The 14,003-nt window shown below is 44.6% G+C and overlaps 1 long non-coding RNA gene across 1 annotated transcript; it reads right to left on the bottom strand.

The window, feature by feature from the left end:
• Positions 1-4,605: 4,605 nt before the first annotated feature.
• Positions 4,606-7,296, bottom strand: LOC308427845. The gene is made up of 3 exons (XR_013975271.1): positions 7,184-7,296; positions 6,057-6,244; positions 4,606-4,745 (listed from the first exon to the last, which is right to left on the bottom strand). It is a non-coding gene; the product is annotated as an uncharacterized lncRNA (long non-coding RNA).
• Between the last annotated feature and the right edge of the window lie 6,707 nt (positions 7,297-14,003).

Below are 14,003 nucleotides of genomic sequence, written 5' to 3'. Positions count from 1 at the left end.
ACATTAATGACTTGGGCTGATTATTTTTTAATAGATGCCTAGGCCATAAACTTTGGCTTGTTCTCTGACTTGCTCTTAGCTTATTCTAACCTGGGCTCAGCTACGTGGCTGTGGCTGGTTTACTGTCCTTGTCTTAGGTTTGTATTGTCTTGTCAGAGTTCCTGAGGTGAATCTCCTCCTTATTCTATCCTGAGTTCAGCTACTTGTTTATGTTCCTCTCCTCAGCATTCCCAGGCGAATCTTCACACCCCTGACTGAATTTCCCAGAATTCTCTCTGCCAGATACCCCACCTTCAATTTCCCGGCTCAGCTCATTGGCCATAGACTTTTTACTTATAGCAGATTCTCTGTATAGCCTACAACTCTTCGGTCATCTGTTCATGTTCTCTCCACAGGGCTGTCAGGAGAAAGATTTACTGTTTTAGTTTTCTGGAAATCAGAGGTACTTTGGGCCATGCATGAGACAGATTCAGAAGTCAGAGAAAATGGTACACCCATGACTGGGGTTGTACAGAGAAAGTGAGTCAGAGCAGGGTGGTAGCTGCAGTTGGCTACGCAGTTCATACAACTGACCAATGTCAACTGGAAACACTCACAGATTAAGAAACAGCCCCGTCTTCCCTCTCAGGTCAGTGGTCCCCCCCACCCCAGGCTTGTACTTTTAGAAACTTTGAGGAAACAAGGCATTTATATCTATAATCTTAGGATAGGGAAACAGGGATGGGGTGCCAGAGTTCTGAATCATCCTCAGCTAGAATGTTTGGGGCTAGCATGGGCTACAGGAAAATCTACTTCAAAAACCAAAGTGATTAGCTAGTCTTCTGCTTCCAGGAAGATAGAATAGGTAGAACTCTTTGTGTTTCTTAATAAAAACAAAGTCTCTACAAATTGCTATTTTAAAAAATACAAGAGGACTCTGATAAATAGAGGGATGGAAGAATACTGAGCAAAAACATCTGAGTCCAAGGATAACCCTCTACCTTTCCCTTCTCCCTTAGCTAGTCCAGGCTAGGTGCTACAGAAGTTGGTAACCTGGAATATAACAAGTGGAAACCAAGAAGGCCCGCTTTCTCTAGCCAGAGGACCCAGAAATGTGCAGCTTAGAAAAGATAGGAATATTAGAAAAATTGCACCATCCAGCTAAATAATGCAGAAAAGGCTACGGAACCTGGACTCCCCACCCTGGCAAACTCCCCTGTGGCAAAGCCAGCCTCTGCTATGGTTTCAAAGGGGACTTGGAAACTGAGGACAGTGACTGGCCCTGGGATAATCTCTCTCTCTCTCTCTCTCTCTCTCTCTCTCTCTCTCTCTCACACACACACACACACACACACACACACACACACACACACCACAGTCCATGGAGACCTGTATAGTACAATAGTAAGAGGCTGGGCATAGTGAGGGAGATGATGGGTCCTAAGCAGCAACCATTCCTGTTCCACCTAGCAGCACAGAAACCCAGCCCTTAGCACTGGACGTTACCAAATGTCCAGGCAGTGCTGAGGGACTTTCTCCCCCACCTTCCACTGGTCTAGAGCCAAACACCTTAGAATCAAGGTTTAGGCAAGTTCCAGTCTTCTTTTGCTTTTTAAATTCTTTATGTGTATAAATTCCTTTCTACATCTATTATTTATGCACTGTGCTGCGCGCGCGCGCGTGTGTGTGTGTGTGTGTGTGTGTGTGTGTGTGTGTGTGTGTACTGCCTCAGGAAGTCAGAATTGGTATTGGATCCCTGAACTGGAGCTGGAAAATTAGATGGTTGTGAACTGCAGTGTGGGTGCTTAGAATGAAACTCTGGTCCTCCACAAAAGATTGGTCCATGCTTCTAGTCAGCAAGAGAATTCCAGCCTCAGAATCCCATTAAACAAAATCACTTAATTTCCTTCCTTCCTCTTCCCCTCCACCCCCTCGGGGATAGGTTCTTATTATATACTCTTAGCTGACCTGGAATTCACTATGTAAACCAGAATGGCCTTGAACTCTCGAAGATCTGCCTGCCTCTGCTTCCTGAATACTGTGATAAAAGCTGTGTGCTACCCGCCCAGCCTAAAATCATTCAGTTTTTATTGCTGTTCTTGTTTGTCTTTCCAGACAGGGTTTCTCTATGTAGCCCTGGCTATCCCTCTATGTAGCCCTGGCTATCCCTCTATGTAGCCCTGGCTATCCTGGAACTTTCTCTGCAGATCAGGCTTGTCTGGAACTCAGAGATCTGCTGTCTGCCTCCAAATGTCTGTCTGTCTGAGACAGGGTTTCTCTGTGTATCTGTGCTATCCTGGTACTCATTCTGTAGCCCAGGGTGGCCTCGAACTCACAGAGATTCATCTGCTTCTTCCTCCTGAGTCCTGGGATCAAAGGCATTCACCACCACACCTGACTAATTTTTCAACCAAAGATCATTTATCATACCAAGACTCAGGAAAATCTCAAATTAAACTTGGGAAGATAATTTAATAGATACCAATAACAATGTGACAGATAATTTAGAATATCTGAAAAGATATTAAAGTAGCCACTCTAAAATGGACTTCAATGACCCCAACAATGGTGAGATGGTTCAGCAGTTAAGAATGCTCACAGCTCCTCCAGAGGAGCTGAGTTGGGTTCACACCAGCTCCCATGTTGGGTGACTCCCAGCTGCCTGTCAGTTCAGCTCCAGGAAGTGGTGGTTCACACCTTTAGTCCCAGCACTTAGGAGACAGAGACAGGTAGATTTCTGGGTTCAAGGCTAGCCTGGTCTACAGAGCTAGCTCCAGGACAGCCAAGGTTACACAAAGAAACCCTGTCTGGAAAAATATAAATAGATAGATAGATAGATAGATAGATATAGAGCAAGCCTTGATATTTAAATAGAAGAACTAGACAGATATGGTGTCCATACCTATAATCCTAGAACATGGGTAACAGAGGCAGGAGGGTAGTTCAAGGGTAACCTGAGCTAAATAATACCTTGTTTAGCACATACATACACACACACACACACACAGAGAGAGAGAGAGAGAGAGAGAGAGAGAGAGAGAGAGAGAGAGAGAGAGAACTAGAAGAGCCACAAAGAACTAGATCAGACAAGCCTTGAGATTGTGATACTTTAACAGTGTAGCATTATAAACCTCTAGAGACTGATAACTTTAGAACTAAAAACACAGTAACTAAGACCTTAAAACTCATGGACATGTTCAAAAGAAGGATGGAAGGAACCTCAGACAGGATCAGAAAGACAGAACATAGAATAGCAGAAATTTCCCAATCTAAAAAGAGAGAAACTATCAGCAACTTCAGCCCATGGTTGCTGGTTCCATCCTTTCTGGGACTGTGGTGAGGGGATGTGCCAAGGAAGAAGAACATGGCAGAGCAAAGCTAATTCCTTGCCAGGAAACAGGGTCAAGACACATTGTTCAAAGTCACGCCTACAGAAACCCCTTTCTTCAATCTAGACCTCCACCCTCCTCAGCTCTACATCTCAGGGGTCTATCTAAATCTATGCTTAAAGTCGACCTTTGATTAGGTCAAAATTTCATCAGCTCTAGAAAACGTCCCAAGACGCCCTCAGAAGCGTGCTTCATTGATCTCCCAAGTATTTCTTAATCCAATCAAGCTGACAGCCAGGATTAACCACCATAGAGTTTTGAAAGAAGACAGCTGAAAAATACTCAAATGAACCACCTCTGAGCACCCTGGAAAAAGGTACATGTGTGCAGACTCAAGACACTGAACACACTTCCAGTGAGCACGGAGAAACCAAAACACAATAATGCCAAGAAACCCCACAAGCAAACATCTTAAAACTAAAGATAATTCAGCCAGTCCAATAAAAAAATCTACAAAAAGATTATTCAGTCCAGATGTGGACATGTAGCCTGCAATCCCAGGGCTCAGGAGGTGGAGGCAGGAGGATTAGGAGCTCAGGATCATCTTCAGATACTTAGAAAGCTTGGGGCCAGCCCAGCCTATGTGAGACCTTGTCTTAAAAACAATAGAACTGAGAGGCTGACAGGAGCGCCTTCTCTTACAGAAGACCCAGGTTCAGCTCCTAGCACAAATATCAGAAGCTCACAGCTGCCTGTAACTCCAGCTCCAGATCAGAAGCCACAGGCTTCTGCAGCTCCCACTTACTTGTGCACATCTTCCCCAGACACATGAGTGCACATAATTAAAATTAATAAAGGTAGCCAGACGTGGTGGAGCACGACTTTAAATCCCCAGCACTTGGGAGGTAGAAGCAGGAGTTCCTGTACCTCCAGAGCTATAGAGAGAGACCCTGCCTAAAACAATATATAATGATGATGATGTAAAACAGCTGGTCATGGTGGTTCACTCTAATCCCAGCAACAGGGAAGCAGAGGCAGGTAGATCCCTGTGAGTCTGAGGCCAGTGTGGTCTTCATAGTGAGTCTCAGGACAACCAGGACTATGTAGAAAGATTCTGCTTCAAAATAACAAAGAAACAAAATGAAACTAAATAAAATTAATGGATAAATATAATTTTTTAAAAAAAGGCAACAAAACCAAAACAATACTGAATGGTCTGGCAAGATAATTCATTGCTGTCTTAGGGATTTACTGCTGTGACCAGACACCACGACCAAGGCATGACATTTAATTGGGGCTGGCTTACAGGTCCAGAGGTTCAGTCCATCATCATCAGTGCAGGAACATGGCATCGTCCAGGCAGATGTGGGGCTGGAGGAGCTGAGAATTCCACATCTTGTTCAAAAGGAAATTAGCAGAAGGCTGGCTTCCAGGCAGCTGGGATGAGGGTATTAAAGCTCACACCCACAGTGACACACCTACTCCAACAAGGCCACACTTCTTAATAGTACCACTCCCTGGACCATGAATATACACACCATCACAGTGGGTTAAAGTGGTCTCTTCCAAGACCAGCGGCCTGAGGTTTATACACAGGAGGAAGGTGAAGGAAGGAGAGAACTGACTCCCACAATTTGTTATTTTGACCTCCATGTATGTGCTATGGCTTGCACACATGTATGTCTATGCATGCACACGTGCACAGAAATAAATAAGTTTCTCTTGTGTCATTTTATTACTGTGTAGTTTTACTGTGTCTAACTACCCATAGATCCATGCTCATCGCTTTTTGTCACTGGTCACTATTATTTATATATCATCTTCAGATGTTTGCCTTTTTTTTTTAAAGAAGATCAAAGAGTTGGAGTCATGCATTATGGGTCCTTTTCCGATTGTCCTTTTCATTTATTAATATACATTTAAGGTTTCTCAAACCAATTTTGTGTGGTTTAGTGGCTTCTTTTATTTTTTTGTTTTTTTACCATTGTTGAATATTCTACTGTAGAGTTGATCCATTCACCTATTGAAGGTCTTTTTTTCCCAAGTTTTTGCAAGTATGAGCAGAGCTGCTGCAGCATTATATTCTGGTTTCTTTGTGGGTATACCCTTTGCTCCGCTAGGTTGATTCCTAGGGATGTAACCACTGAAATTAGCATTGCACGAGAACTTTCGTTTTTGTTGGCGGCACGTAAATTCTTGCATCCACAGATCACTAGAGAAACCAGGACTGTTAATTACACAGGGATATCTCCTCAAAGGAGGAATTAACCAGTTTGCCACCCAGAAGGCTGGGGGTGGATACTTTTAATGACCTAGTGACCTTTTGCTATCTGTACAGGCGGACCTTACCCAAATCCCCCAGAATGTTTATTCCAGACTCTCCTTCCCTATACCTTCCTCGTTAGCCCCCAGGTAATAGAACCTATGGATAAACCACCTGGCATCAGACTAGTTTTATCCAACCTGGTACACTAAGTCAGGCTGAATTGAGTTTCCATTTTCACCTCTTTGAGGTTCATTTTCCTGTCCACCGTGCCTCCTGCAGGAACCCCCTCAGGTTTTGAAAGAAAGCTCCTGTCTCTTTTCCAAAGCGCATGCGCTATCTTGTGTTCCCATGAGCAGTAGATAAGCTCCTGTTCCACATCCTTGTCCGCATTTGATAACGTCAGTACGTGGAGTCTGGCCATGCTATTCAGCGTGAAGTGAGCTGTCACTATTGTCAAGCAGCACACTTTCTTAAAAGGATACAGGATCAATCTTGCTGATCTCAAAATTTGTCACGGTGACTAGTATTAGGCCTTTTGATACAGTGACCAAGTACCAGAGAGAACAGCTTCAAGGGAGCATTGTCTTTGAAGCATGAGCCCAGGCGTCTGGCTGGGTTTATGGTTCACATGGGTTCGGGTGTTTGAGTTCCTGGTTGGCTGCATCCACTCCTGTGGGGCCGCAGTGAGAACAGCGTGGCAGTCAGGAACCAGAACAGGAGACGAATGGGGACCAAAGTAATTCAGACTTTGACTCTATCTGTGGATCAGCCCATGATGATAGAGCCGCATCGCCCTAAGCCCCATCTTTGAACACTGCTTGTACCAAAGACCAAGCCTTTAACACAAGAGCCTTTTGGGGCAAACATTCCATATCCAAACCATGGCATTAATATAATCAATGCGGTGTAGTGTTGGTAGAGAGAGATCAATGGGCAGAATGGTAAACCTAGAAATAGATGCTGATGAATAATGCCCAGATGATTTATTTTAGGAGTGAGTGTTTGTAGCTTAGGCTGGCCCATAGTTCACTACATAGATTACATTAGTCTCAAACTCGTGACGAACCCTGCATTTCTGCTTTCTGAGTGGTGGAATTACAGGTGTGGACTCACACTCCTGCCTCCCCTGTTGATTTTTGTTTTACAAACATACAAAAATAAATTCAAGGGCTTGGGAATTTAGGTCAATGGTAGTGGACTTTCAGGACCTGTCAGCAGCTAATTAATGACAGAGACTTATTTAATATTTATTCTACCTTAGACCTTTAGCTGCTCAGCTAGCTCAATCTAAATTAACCCTACTTTTCTAGCCTACGACCCACCACGTGACTAATTCTTTACCTCTATGCTACTGTTCATAGCGGAACACAACACCTCTGTGTCCCGCTGAAGACTCTCTCCTGATTTCTTCTCCCAGAGACCCTTTCTCTGCCCGGAAGTTCCACCCTCCACTTCCCCTCTCGTTATTGTCCATCAGATCTTTACTAAGGCCAATCAGCAAGCGAGGAAGGTGAATGTTTACAAAATAGAAAATCTCGTGATACACTGGTACAGAATTAATGAAATATACAGAGACTATACCCCAGTGAGTGGTAGTCTCTATACTTACCAAGTGCAAGGTTTTGCGTTTGTTTCAGCCCCAGGAACAACACAAAACAAGAAACAAATCAATTCAGAAGCTTAGTCTTTTTGTCAAATGGTACTGGAGCTGCTAGACACATGTGGCCAAAAAAAGAACCCTGACCTTAACTCCACATCTTATACAATTATTCAAGATGAGTCACGGGCAGAATTAGAAACAAAACAAAACAAAACAAGAGCCAACTGCAAATGTGGGAGGGAACTGGGCCAGTGTCGCAGCTCTGAGCAGGTAAAGGGACAGAGTGAGTCTGACAACTTGAGGCTTGGAACTGATTCCAAAGCTGACCTTTGACCTCCACATGTGGGCTGTGGCATGTGTGCCCACATATACACACACACACTTTAGAGAGGAGCCTACTTGGTGGGGGTTGGGCACTGGCAGGAGGTGAGGGCATAAGGAGAATGGTTGCCTGGTGAAGAGAGATGACTGACAGGCATTGAACGCATATGTGAAGAGAGCTTGAGGGAACAAGTCCTTTATACAGGCCGGGGGTACGGGTCTGATGTGATAGTTAATGTTGATCTAGAATCATCTAGGGGACAACCCTGGGGTATGCCTATTGATGGAGCTTTTTGCTGATGTGCCCTATGTATAAAGAAGACACAGAGACTAATCTAGTTTAAAGATTAGTCTTTTGCTGGGGCCATCTCCCAGCTAATGTTTAAACTTAACCCAACTATTTTAGCCTACGACTTGCCACTGTTAGGATTCTGTAAACGCCACTCCACAGTTACCTGGTAACAGCCAGGTATGCTCCACCCCACAGTTACCTGACACCCATGGAGTGGTCTAGTTTGGTGTTTACACTGTAGCCTTTCTCATACCATGTAAATGACTAGAGGCCAAGCTGTAATTCTGGCCTCAGGAGGCAGAGCCAAGGGGTCCTAGCAAGATGGATAGGAGGACAAGCCATCTTGGTGAGCACTGTTATTAAGTGAGAGACTAGGCCTTAGTAAATAAGGTGGAAGAGCTGTTGATTCACCACAGCAACCTCAGGCTTTCATATGCACACACACACACACACACACACACACATCTGTGCATCCCACACATGTGCAAGGCACACATATGCAGGAAAGGGGGGGGAGCTGGGTATAGCGACACCTGCCTTTATTCCCAGAGTTCAGGAGGAAGAGACATGTGGATATCTATTAATTCAAGGCTGGCCTGGTCTATGTAGAGGGTTCCAGGCCAACAAGAACTACAAAAGAGACTTTGAAGAATAGGAAAGCTGAGAACCAACACTCACTTTTCTCTGCTTCCTACTGCAGACACGATGTACCTTTTCTTATTTTCTCACAAAACCTTGAATCTGCATGATAAAAACTCTCAGCTATTTTTCTTGAAGAAACCACCTCATTACTACTTCCTCTTGTTCTTCCTCCTCCTTCTTCTCCTCCTCTTCCAGACAGGTATAGACCTGGCTCTCCTGGAACTTGCTCTGTAGACTAGACTGGTTTCAAACTCACAGAGATTCCACTGCCTCTGCCTCCCAAGTGCTGGAATTAAAGGCCACCACATCCAGGCCCATTGAAAGAAGTGAGAAATTCTCTACCTCCCACCCATGCAGAAGCAATGGCCCAGCGGCCCAGCTTGGCCCATCCTGCCTTGGCCTAAGGAACTTCCTTGAGTAAACAGTTCTCAGGAGAATAGTAAAATGTGCTGACTGATAGCCATCTGACCCTCTGGAGAGTCCCAGTTAGGTCCTGATGTATATGCTCACTAACCAATAGGTTTAAAGGTCAATATGCTTAGCCATTGAATTTAAATTATAACCTTGCTGATATAACCTGCATCCCTAAAAAGTATAAAACCTGCTTGTAACAGCCTTTTGGGGTCACCTCTCCTCTAGATGCAGGCCACCCCAGTGCACTGAACGAATAAACCTCTTGCTTTTGCATCGATCCCCAATCTCTTCTCTCATTCATGGGAGCCTCAGAAAGATAAGACTCAAGTTGGGTCTTACACCATCACTTCTTTTTAAATGTTTGCCAGAAATCTGAGTTTGTAAGCCAACTGTCTGTTCACACAGAAATGATTTGGTGTGACACAGAACTGCACAAGTGTTTCATATTTCTCAAAATGACATTCAGCATGGCTACCTAGGTTTCCCTTTCCCTCTCATACATGCATCAGGCACTGACTTTAATACATTATATCCTATTGCTTTGTCAAGGGCATTCAGAAGATAACTTGGAGGTTTTCACTAACTGGCTTGAGTCAGCCGAGGAAGCATGGGGCCACACTGTGATGGTGCCATTTTCATTTAGAGCCTTGTAGCCACGGAAAGGTCCTGCTATTCCCAGCAAATAGTTCACACACAAAATACAAGTAAAACTTTTTGTTTTGAAAACTGACTTAACCTTATTGACCCCTGACCAGACCTCAAACCAAATGGGTCTAACTGGTTGGGCCTGTTAAAATGCTCCTGGCCACTCCATGAATATGGACCATCTTAATGTAGCTAATGCCAGGACTGCCATATACCACAACCTACATCTTTGTACTGAGAAGGCTAGGCTGATTCCAAGACAAATTGGCAGTTAAGGAGGCTAGGCCTAAAAAGTGGGCAAGTCTAGGAAAGCCCAGGCAAATTCAGGCAAGTCAACTAATAGAAAAAAACCCAGGTTCTACCTTCTTATCCAAGTAATGGAATTTCCTAGCCACCTAGCCTAAGGCAAGGGTCAGCAGCAGTTTCCAGACTTCCTCAGTAACAACAGTTCCAGCCCCCACATCCTGGTAATGGAATGTCCTTAGAGATGGACCCAGCAGATTAACACAGAGGTCACATACCCTGGATTTCCCTAACATGCTTTAAGTCAGACCTGCAGGCTCACTTGGGTGTTTCTCGATCTTGGTAATGGGGAGACCCCAGTGTACTGGACTTCTGCAGAATAAAACACTCAGCATTTACAACTATTTGAGTCTGGTGTCATTCTTCGGTGACTCATAGACCTTTACAGTACCAATCTCCTCACCTTCCCAGAACCTGGCCAGTCACTATTTCTCCAAGCCTATCATTACCTGCCTCTCTTATTCCCTCAGGCCTGTGGGCAATGCTGAGTGACTCAGTCCTGGCCTGTGTCCTTCTTGGCTGCTGTAATGAAAGGCCTGACCTGAGCTTTGGAACAGCTGTTACCTGTTTTTTACTTCCTTTCTCTAGAGGCTACCCTTGACTGTGTTCCTTCCCTCCTGTTCATCTTTATTTTAATATTTATTGACCTTTATGATTTATTTTATAGGTGTCTTTGTGCCTCAGTTTATGTGTACAGTATCATGTGTGCTGTGTTCATGGAGGCCAGAGGGCACGGGATTCCTGAGACTGAAGTTACAATTGTGAGCTACCATGTGGATAAATGGAACCCAACCTGGGTCCTCTGCAGGGACACTTCATTGAGCCATTTCTTCACCACCCTCTTTTCTTCTTCCATGCTGATTTTCCTGGCTTCAGTGACCTTCAGTGGTCATGTGTCTAACCACAACTTCTGCTACCTTCCGGAATCCTCTTATCTGCTACCTACCTGTAGCTCCTGGCCCACACACTTTCCTACTGCACTGTTCTCTGTGCTGCCCTCTGCTGCTCGAAGTGATGCATAAACACTCACTTTATTAGGAAAGCCGACACCTCAACCAGGCCATTCATTGTTTCTGGTCTGATCAATTGCCTGTGCTGGAGACCCCGGGCTTTTCCCAATAATCAGGTCAGGCTGCCCAGTAAGCACAATAGCAGCACACATGCATGTGTATGTAGATGTACACATGCACTGGTTTTTTTTGTTTTTTAAAGATTTATGTATTATATATAAGCACACTGTAGCTGTCATCAGACACACCAGAAGAGGGCATCAGATCTCATTACAGATGGTTGTGAGCCACCATGTGGTTGCTGGAATTTGAACTCAGGATCTCTAGAACAGTCAGTGCTCTTAACCTCTGAGCCATCTCTCCAGCCCCCACATGCACTGTTTTATCTAACTTCACTCTAAGGGCTCTCTCTTTTTAAAAGAATTATTCATTTATTTATTTTTATTTTATTTGTGTGGTTGTTATGTCTGCCTGTATGCCTGTGTAGCATGTGTATGCAGAGTCCAGACGCCCTGGAACTGGAGTTCTGAGCAGTTGTGAGCTGCCATGCGGTTGCTGGGAATTGAACCAGGGTCCTCTGGAAGAGCAAGCCAGTGCTCTTAACCACTGAGCTGTCTCTCCACCTCTCCCCTGGCAAAAGTTCTCAAAGGTGAAGGTGTTATTCTTCTTTGTTAGTGCATTCTCCTACTAACTAACGTCTGTCAGGATCCTCAGAAAGCCAGCCACTCACCAGCTAGCCCTTGCCCACTCAGCAGTGGAGATGGGACATCTTCATACTTCCCTAGCTGGATAGTGGACATGTTTTTACAGACTAGGCAATGGAGAAGCAGTGCTGCCATCTTTCTGAGAAAGGAAGAGCGGTGGTTCGTGATGGTGCAGCAAGACCATCCGCAGATACCGATGTGGTCCCAAGCGAGGGACGCGAAGTAGAGAGATCAGGAACTTCAGGACATTGCAATGGTTTGGAAATGGTTCCGTAGGCCTATAGGGACATGTGGCCTTGTTGGAGGAAGTGTATCACTGGGGGCAGGCTTTGAGGTCTCAGAAGCTCACTGTGTCTTCCTGCTGCCCGTGGATCCAGAGGTAGAACTCTCAGTTACCCCTCCAACATCATGTCTGCCTGCATGCCTCCATGCTTCCTGCATGACAATAACAGAATAAACCTCTGAAACTGTAAGCCAGCCCTAATGAAATGTTTTCCTTTGTAAGAGTTGCTGAGCTCAAGGCCAGCAGGTGGATGCCTCAGTCCTTCTTAGAAGGGAGAACAGAAGACTCATGGGAGGAAATAAAGGGACAAATAGAGGAGCAGGGATTGGAGAAAAGATCATCTAGAGACTGACTCACCTGGGGACCCATTCCATATGCAGCCATTAAACCCAGACACTATTGCTGATGCCAAGTAGTGCTTACTGGCAGGAACCTGATATGGATGCCTCCTCAGAGGCTGTTCCAGAGCAATACTGACTGATACAGAGGAGGATGCTTGCAGCTAACCATCGGACTGTACACAGGGACCCTAATGGAGGAGTTAGAGAAAGAACTGAAGGAACTGAAAAGGTCTGCAACCCCATGGGAAGAACAACCAAACCCACCACAGCTCCCAGAGACTAAAACACCATCCAATGAGTTTGCATGGCTCCAGGTGCATATGCAGCAGAGGATAGCACTCTCTGGCATCAATGGGAGGAGAGGCCTTTGGTCCAGTGAAGGCTCATTTTCCCAGTGTAGGGGAATGCCAAGGTGCTGAGGTAGGAGAGGGAGCACCTTCATGGAGGTAATGGGAGGGAGGAGAGGGGGGTGGAATTGGGGGGAAGGGGATAACATCTGAAATGTAAATACAGAGACTATCCAAAAAAAAAAAAAAAAAAAAAAAAAAAAAAAAAAAAAGTTGCTGAGCTCAAGATGTCTCTTCACAGAAATGAAACCCTAAGACAGCCATCCTTGATTACATAGCAAGTTCCACCATCTCTGAGGAGGGAGAGAAGGAATTTGTGGAGGTAGAGGCTGATCTCTGTGGTGGTTTGAATTCGAAAGGCCCCATAGCTCATATATTCAAATATGTCACCAGGAAGTGGTACTATTTGAAAGGATTAAATAGATTCGAAGGTGTGCAGGGGTGGGGGTGGGGTGTGCTTTGAGTTTTTTTTTTTTTTAATCTATACCAATTCCAGAATTTCTGTTGCTATTTAAAAACATCTACTTTCCTAAGCAAGAGTTGAACCTAAGTTACATATACAAGACTTGAATTATGTAGTAAACCTTTAGCTGTAAGTTTTAAGCCAAGTTTTGTTATACATTTTATAAATTTTAAACCATACCCAATGAACTTACGAATCCTGAGCTTATAGCATGGTATCGAGATTTTTTCTTTTTTTCTTTTTTTTTTTTTCTTTCTTTCTTTCTTTCTTTTTTTTTTTTTTTTTTTGAGAGCAGAATGCAGAGAAATCATAGGGATAAAAGATATTTTAAGAGTTGGAAGTTAAACCTTAGCAATAAGAGGCTCTGGGATCATTTGCTCGTAGCAGAAGTTACAATCCGCACGAATTTGGAAATCAAGTGTCCCAGTTGTCGGCCATTGTTGTGTATGAAGGCCAAGCTGTAGTAATAAAGTCTGAGTCTGTGGAGGAAGAGAGAGGATGGCAAAGGGCAGCAGCATATGAAGGGGTGGGGTAGGAGAGCCGAGTCTCTATAAGCCCTGAAAGGAAGCTGGAGTGGAAGCAAGCTGAGGACTGCAGGCCGAAGGAGAGACAACAGGAGAAAGCTGGGGACAGGGAGCCAGAGAGTGTCTTCAGTAGAGATCTAGATGGGGGAAGAAAACTGACCACACGGTGGGTGACCCCAGAGCATAGCAGGCTGCAGGAGCCAGAGGGACACTTATGGCACAGGCAGAGAGAGACCAGGTAGGTCTCTTAGCAGGTATCTCTAGTGGGGGAGGCAAGGAGGACTCTCAAGGTCCAGGAGAGCACAAAGGAGACAGAGCGGGTAGGCAAATGGTTAGAAAACAGGTAAAGCAGCTGCTTAGGAATCGAACTCTAGAATTTGGAATCAGATTTTGTGGTTGGCAGAAGCCAGCAGAAACAAATGGTTCATATATCTTAGGAGTGTCAGAAACCCTGTCTTGAAAAAAGAAAAAGAAAAGAAAAAAAAAAAAAAAAAAAAAAGGAAAGGACATGACTGGAGTTTATTATAGATATGGGGTAAA

Source organism: Micromys minutus (genome assembly GCF_963924665.1).
Source record: "Micromys minutus genome assembly, chromosome: 1".
Lineage (NCBI taxonomy): Eukaryota > Metazoa > Chordata > Mammalia > Rodentia > Muridae > Micromys > Micromys minutus.
Note: the sequence above shows the minus strand (reverse complement) of the source record. Positions and strands in the feature narration are given on the sequence as shown.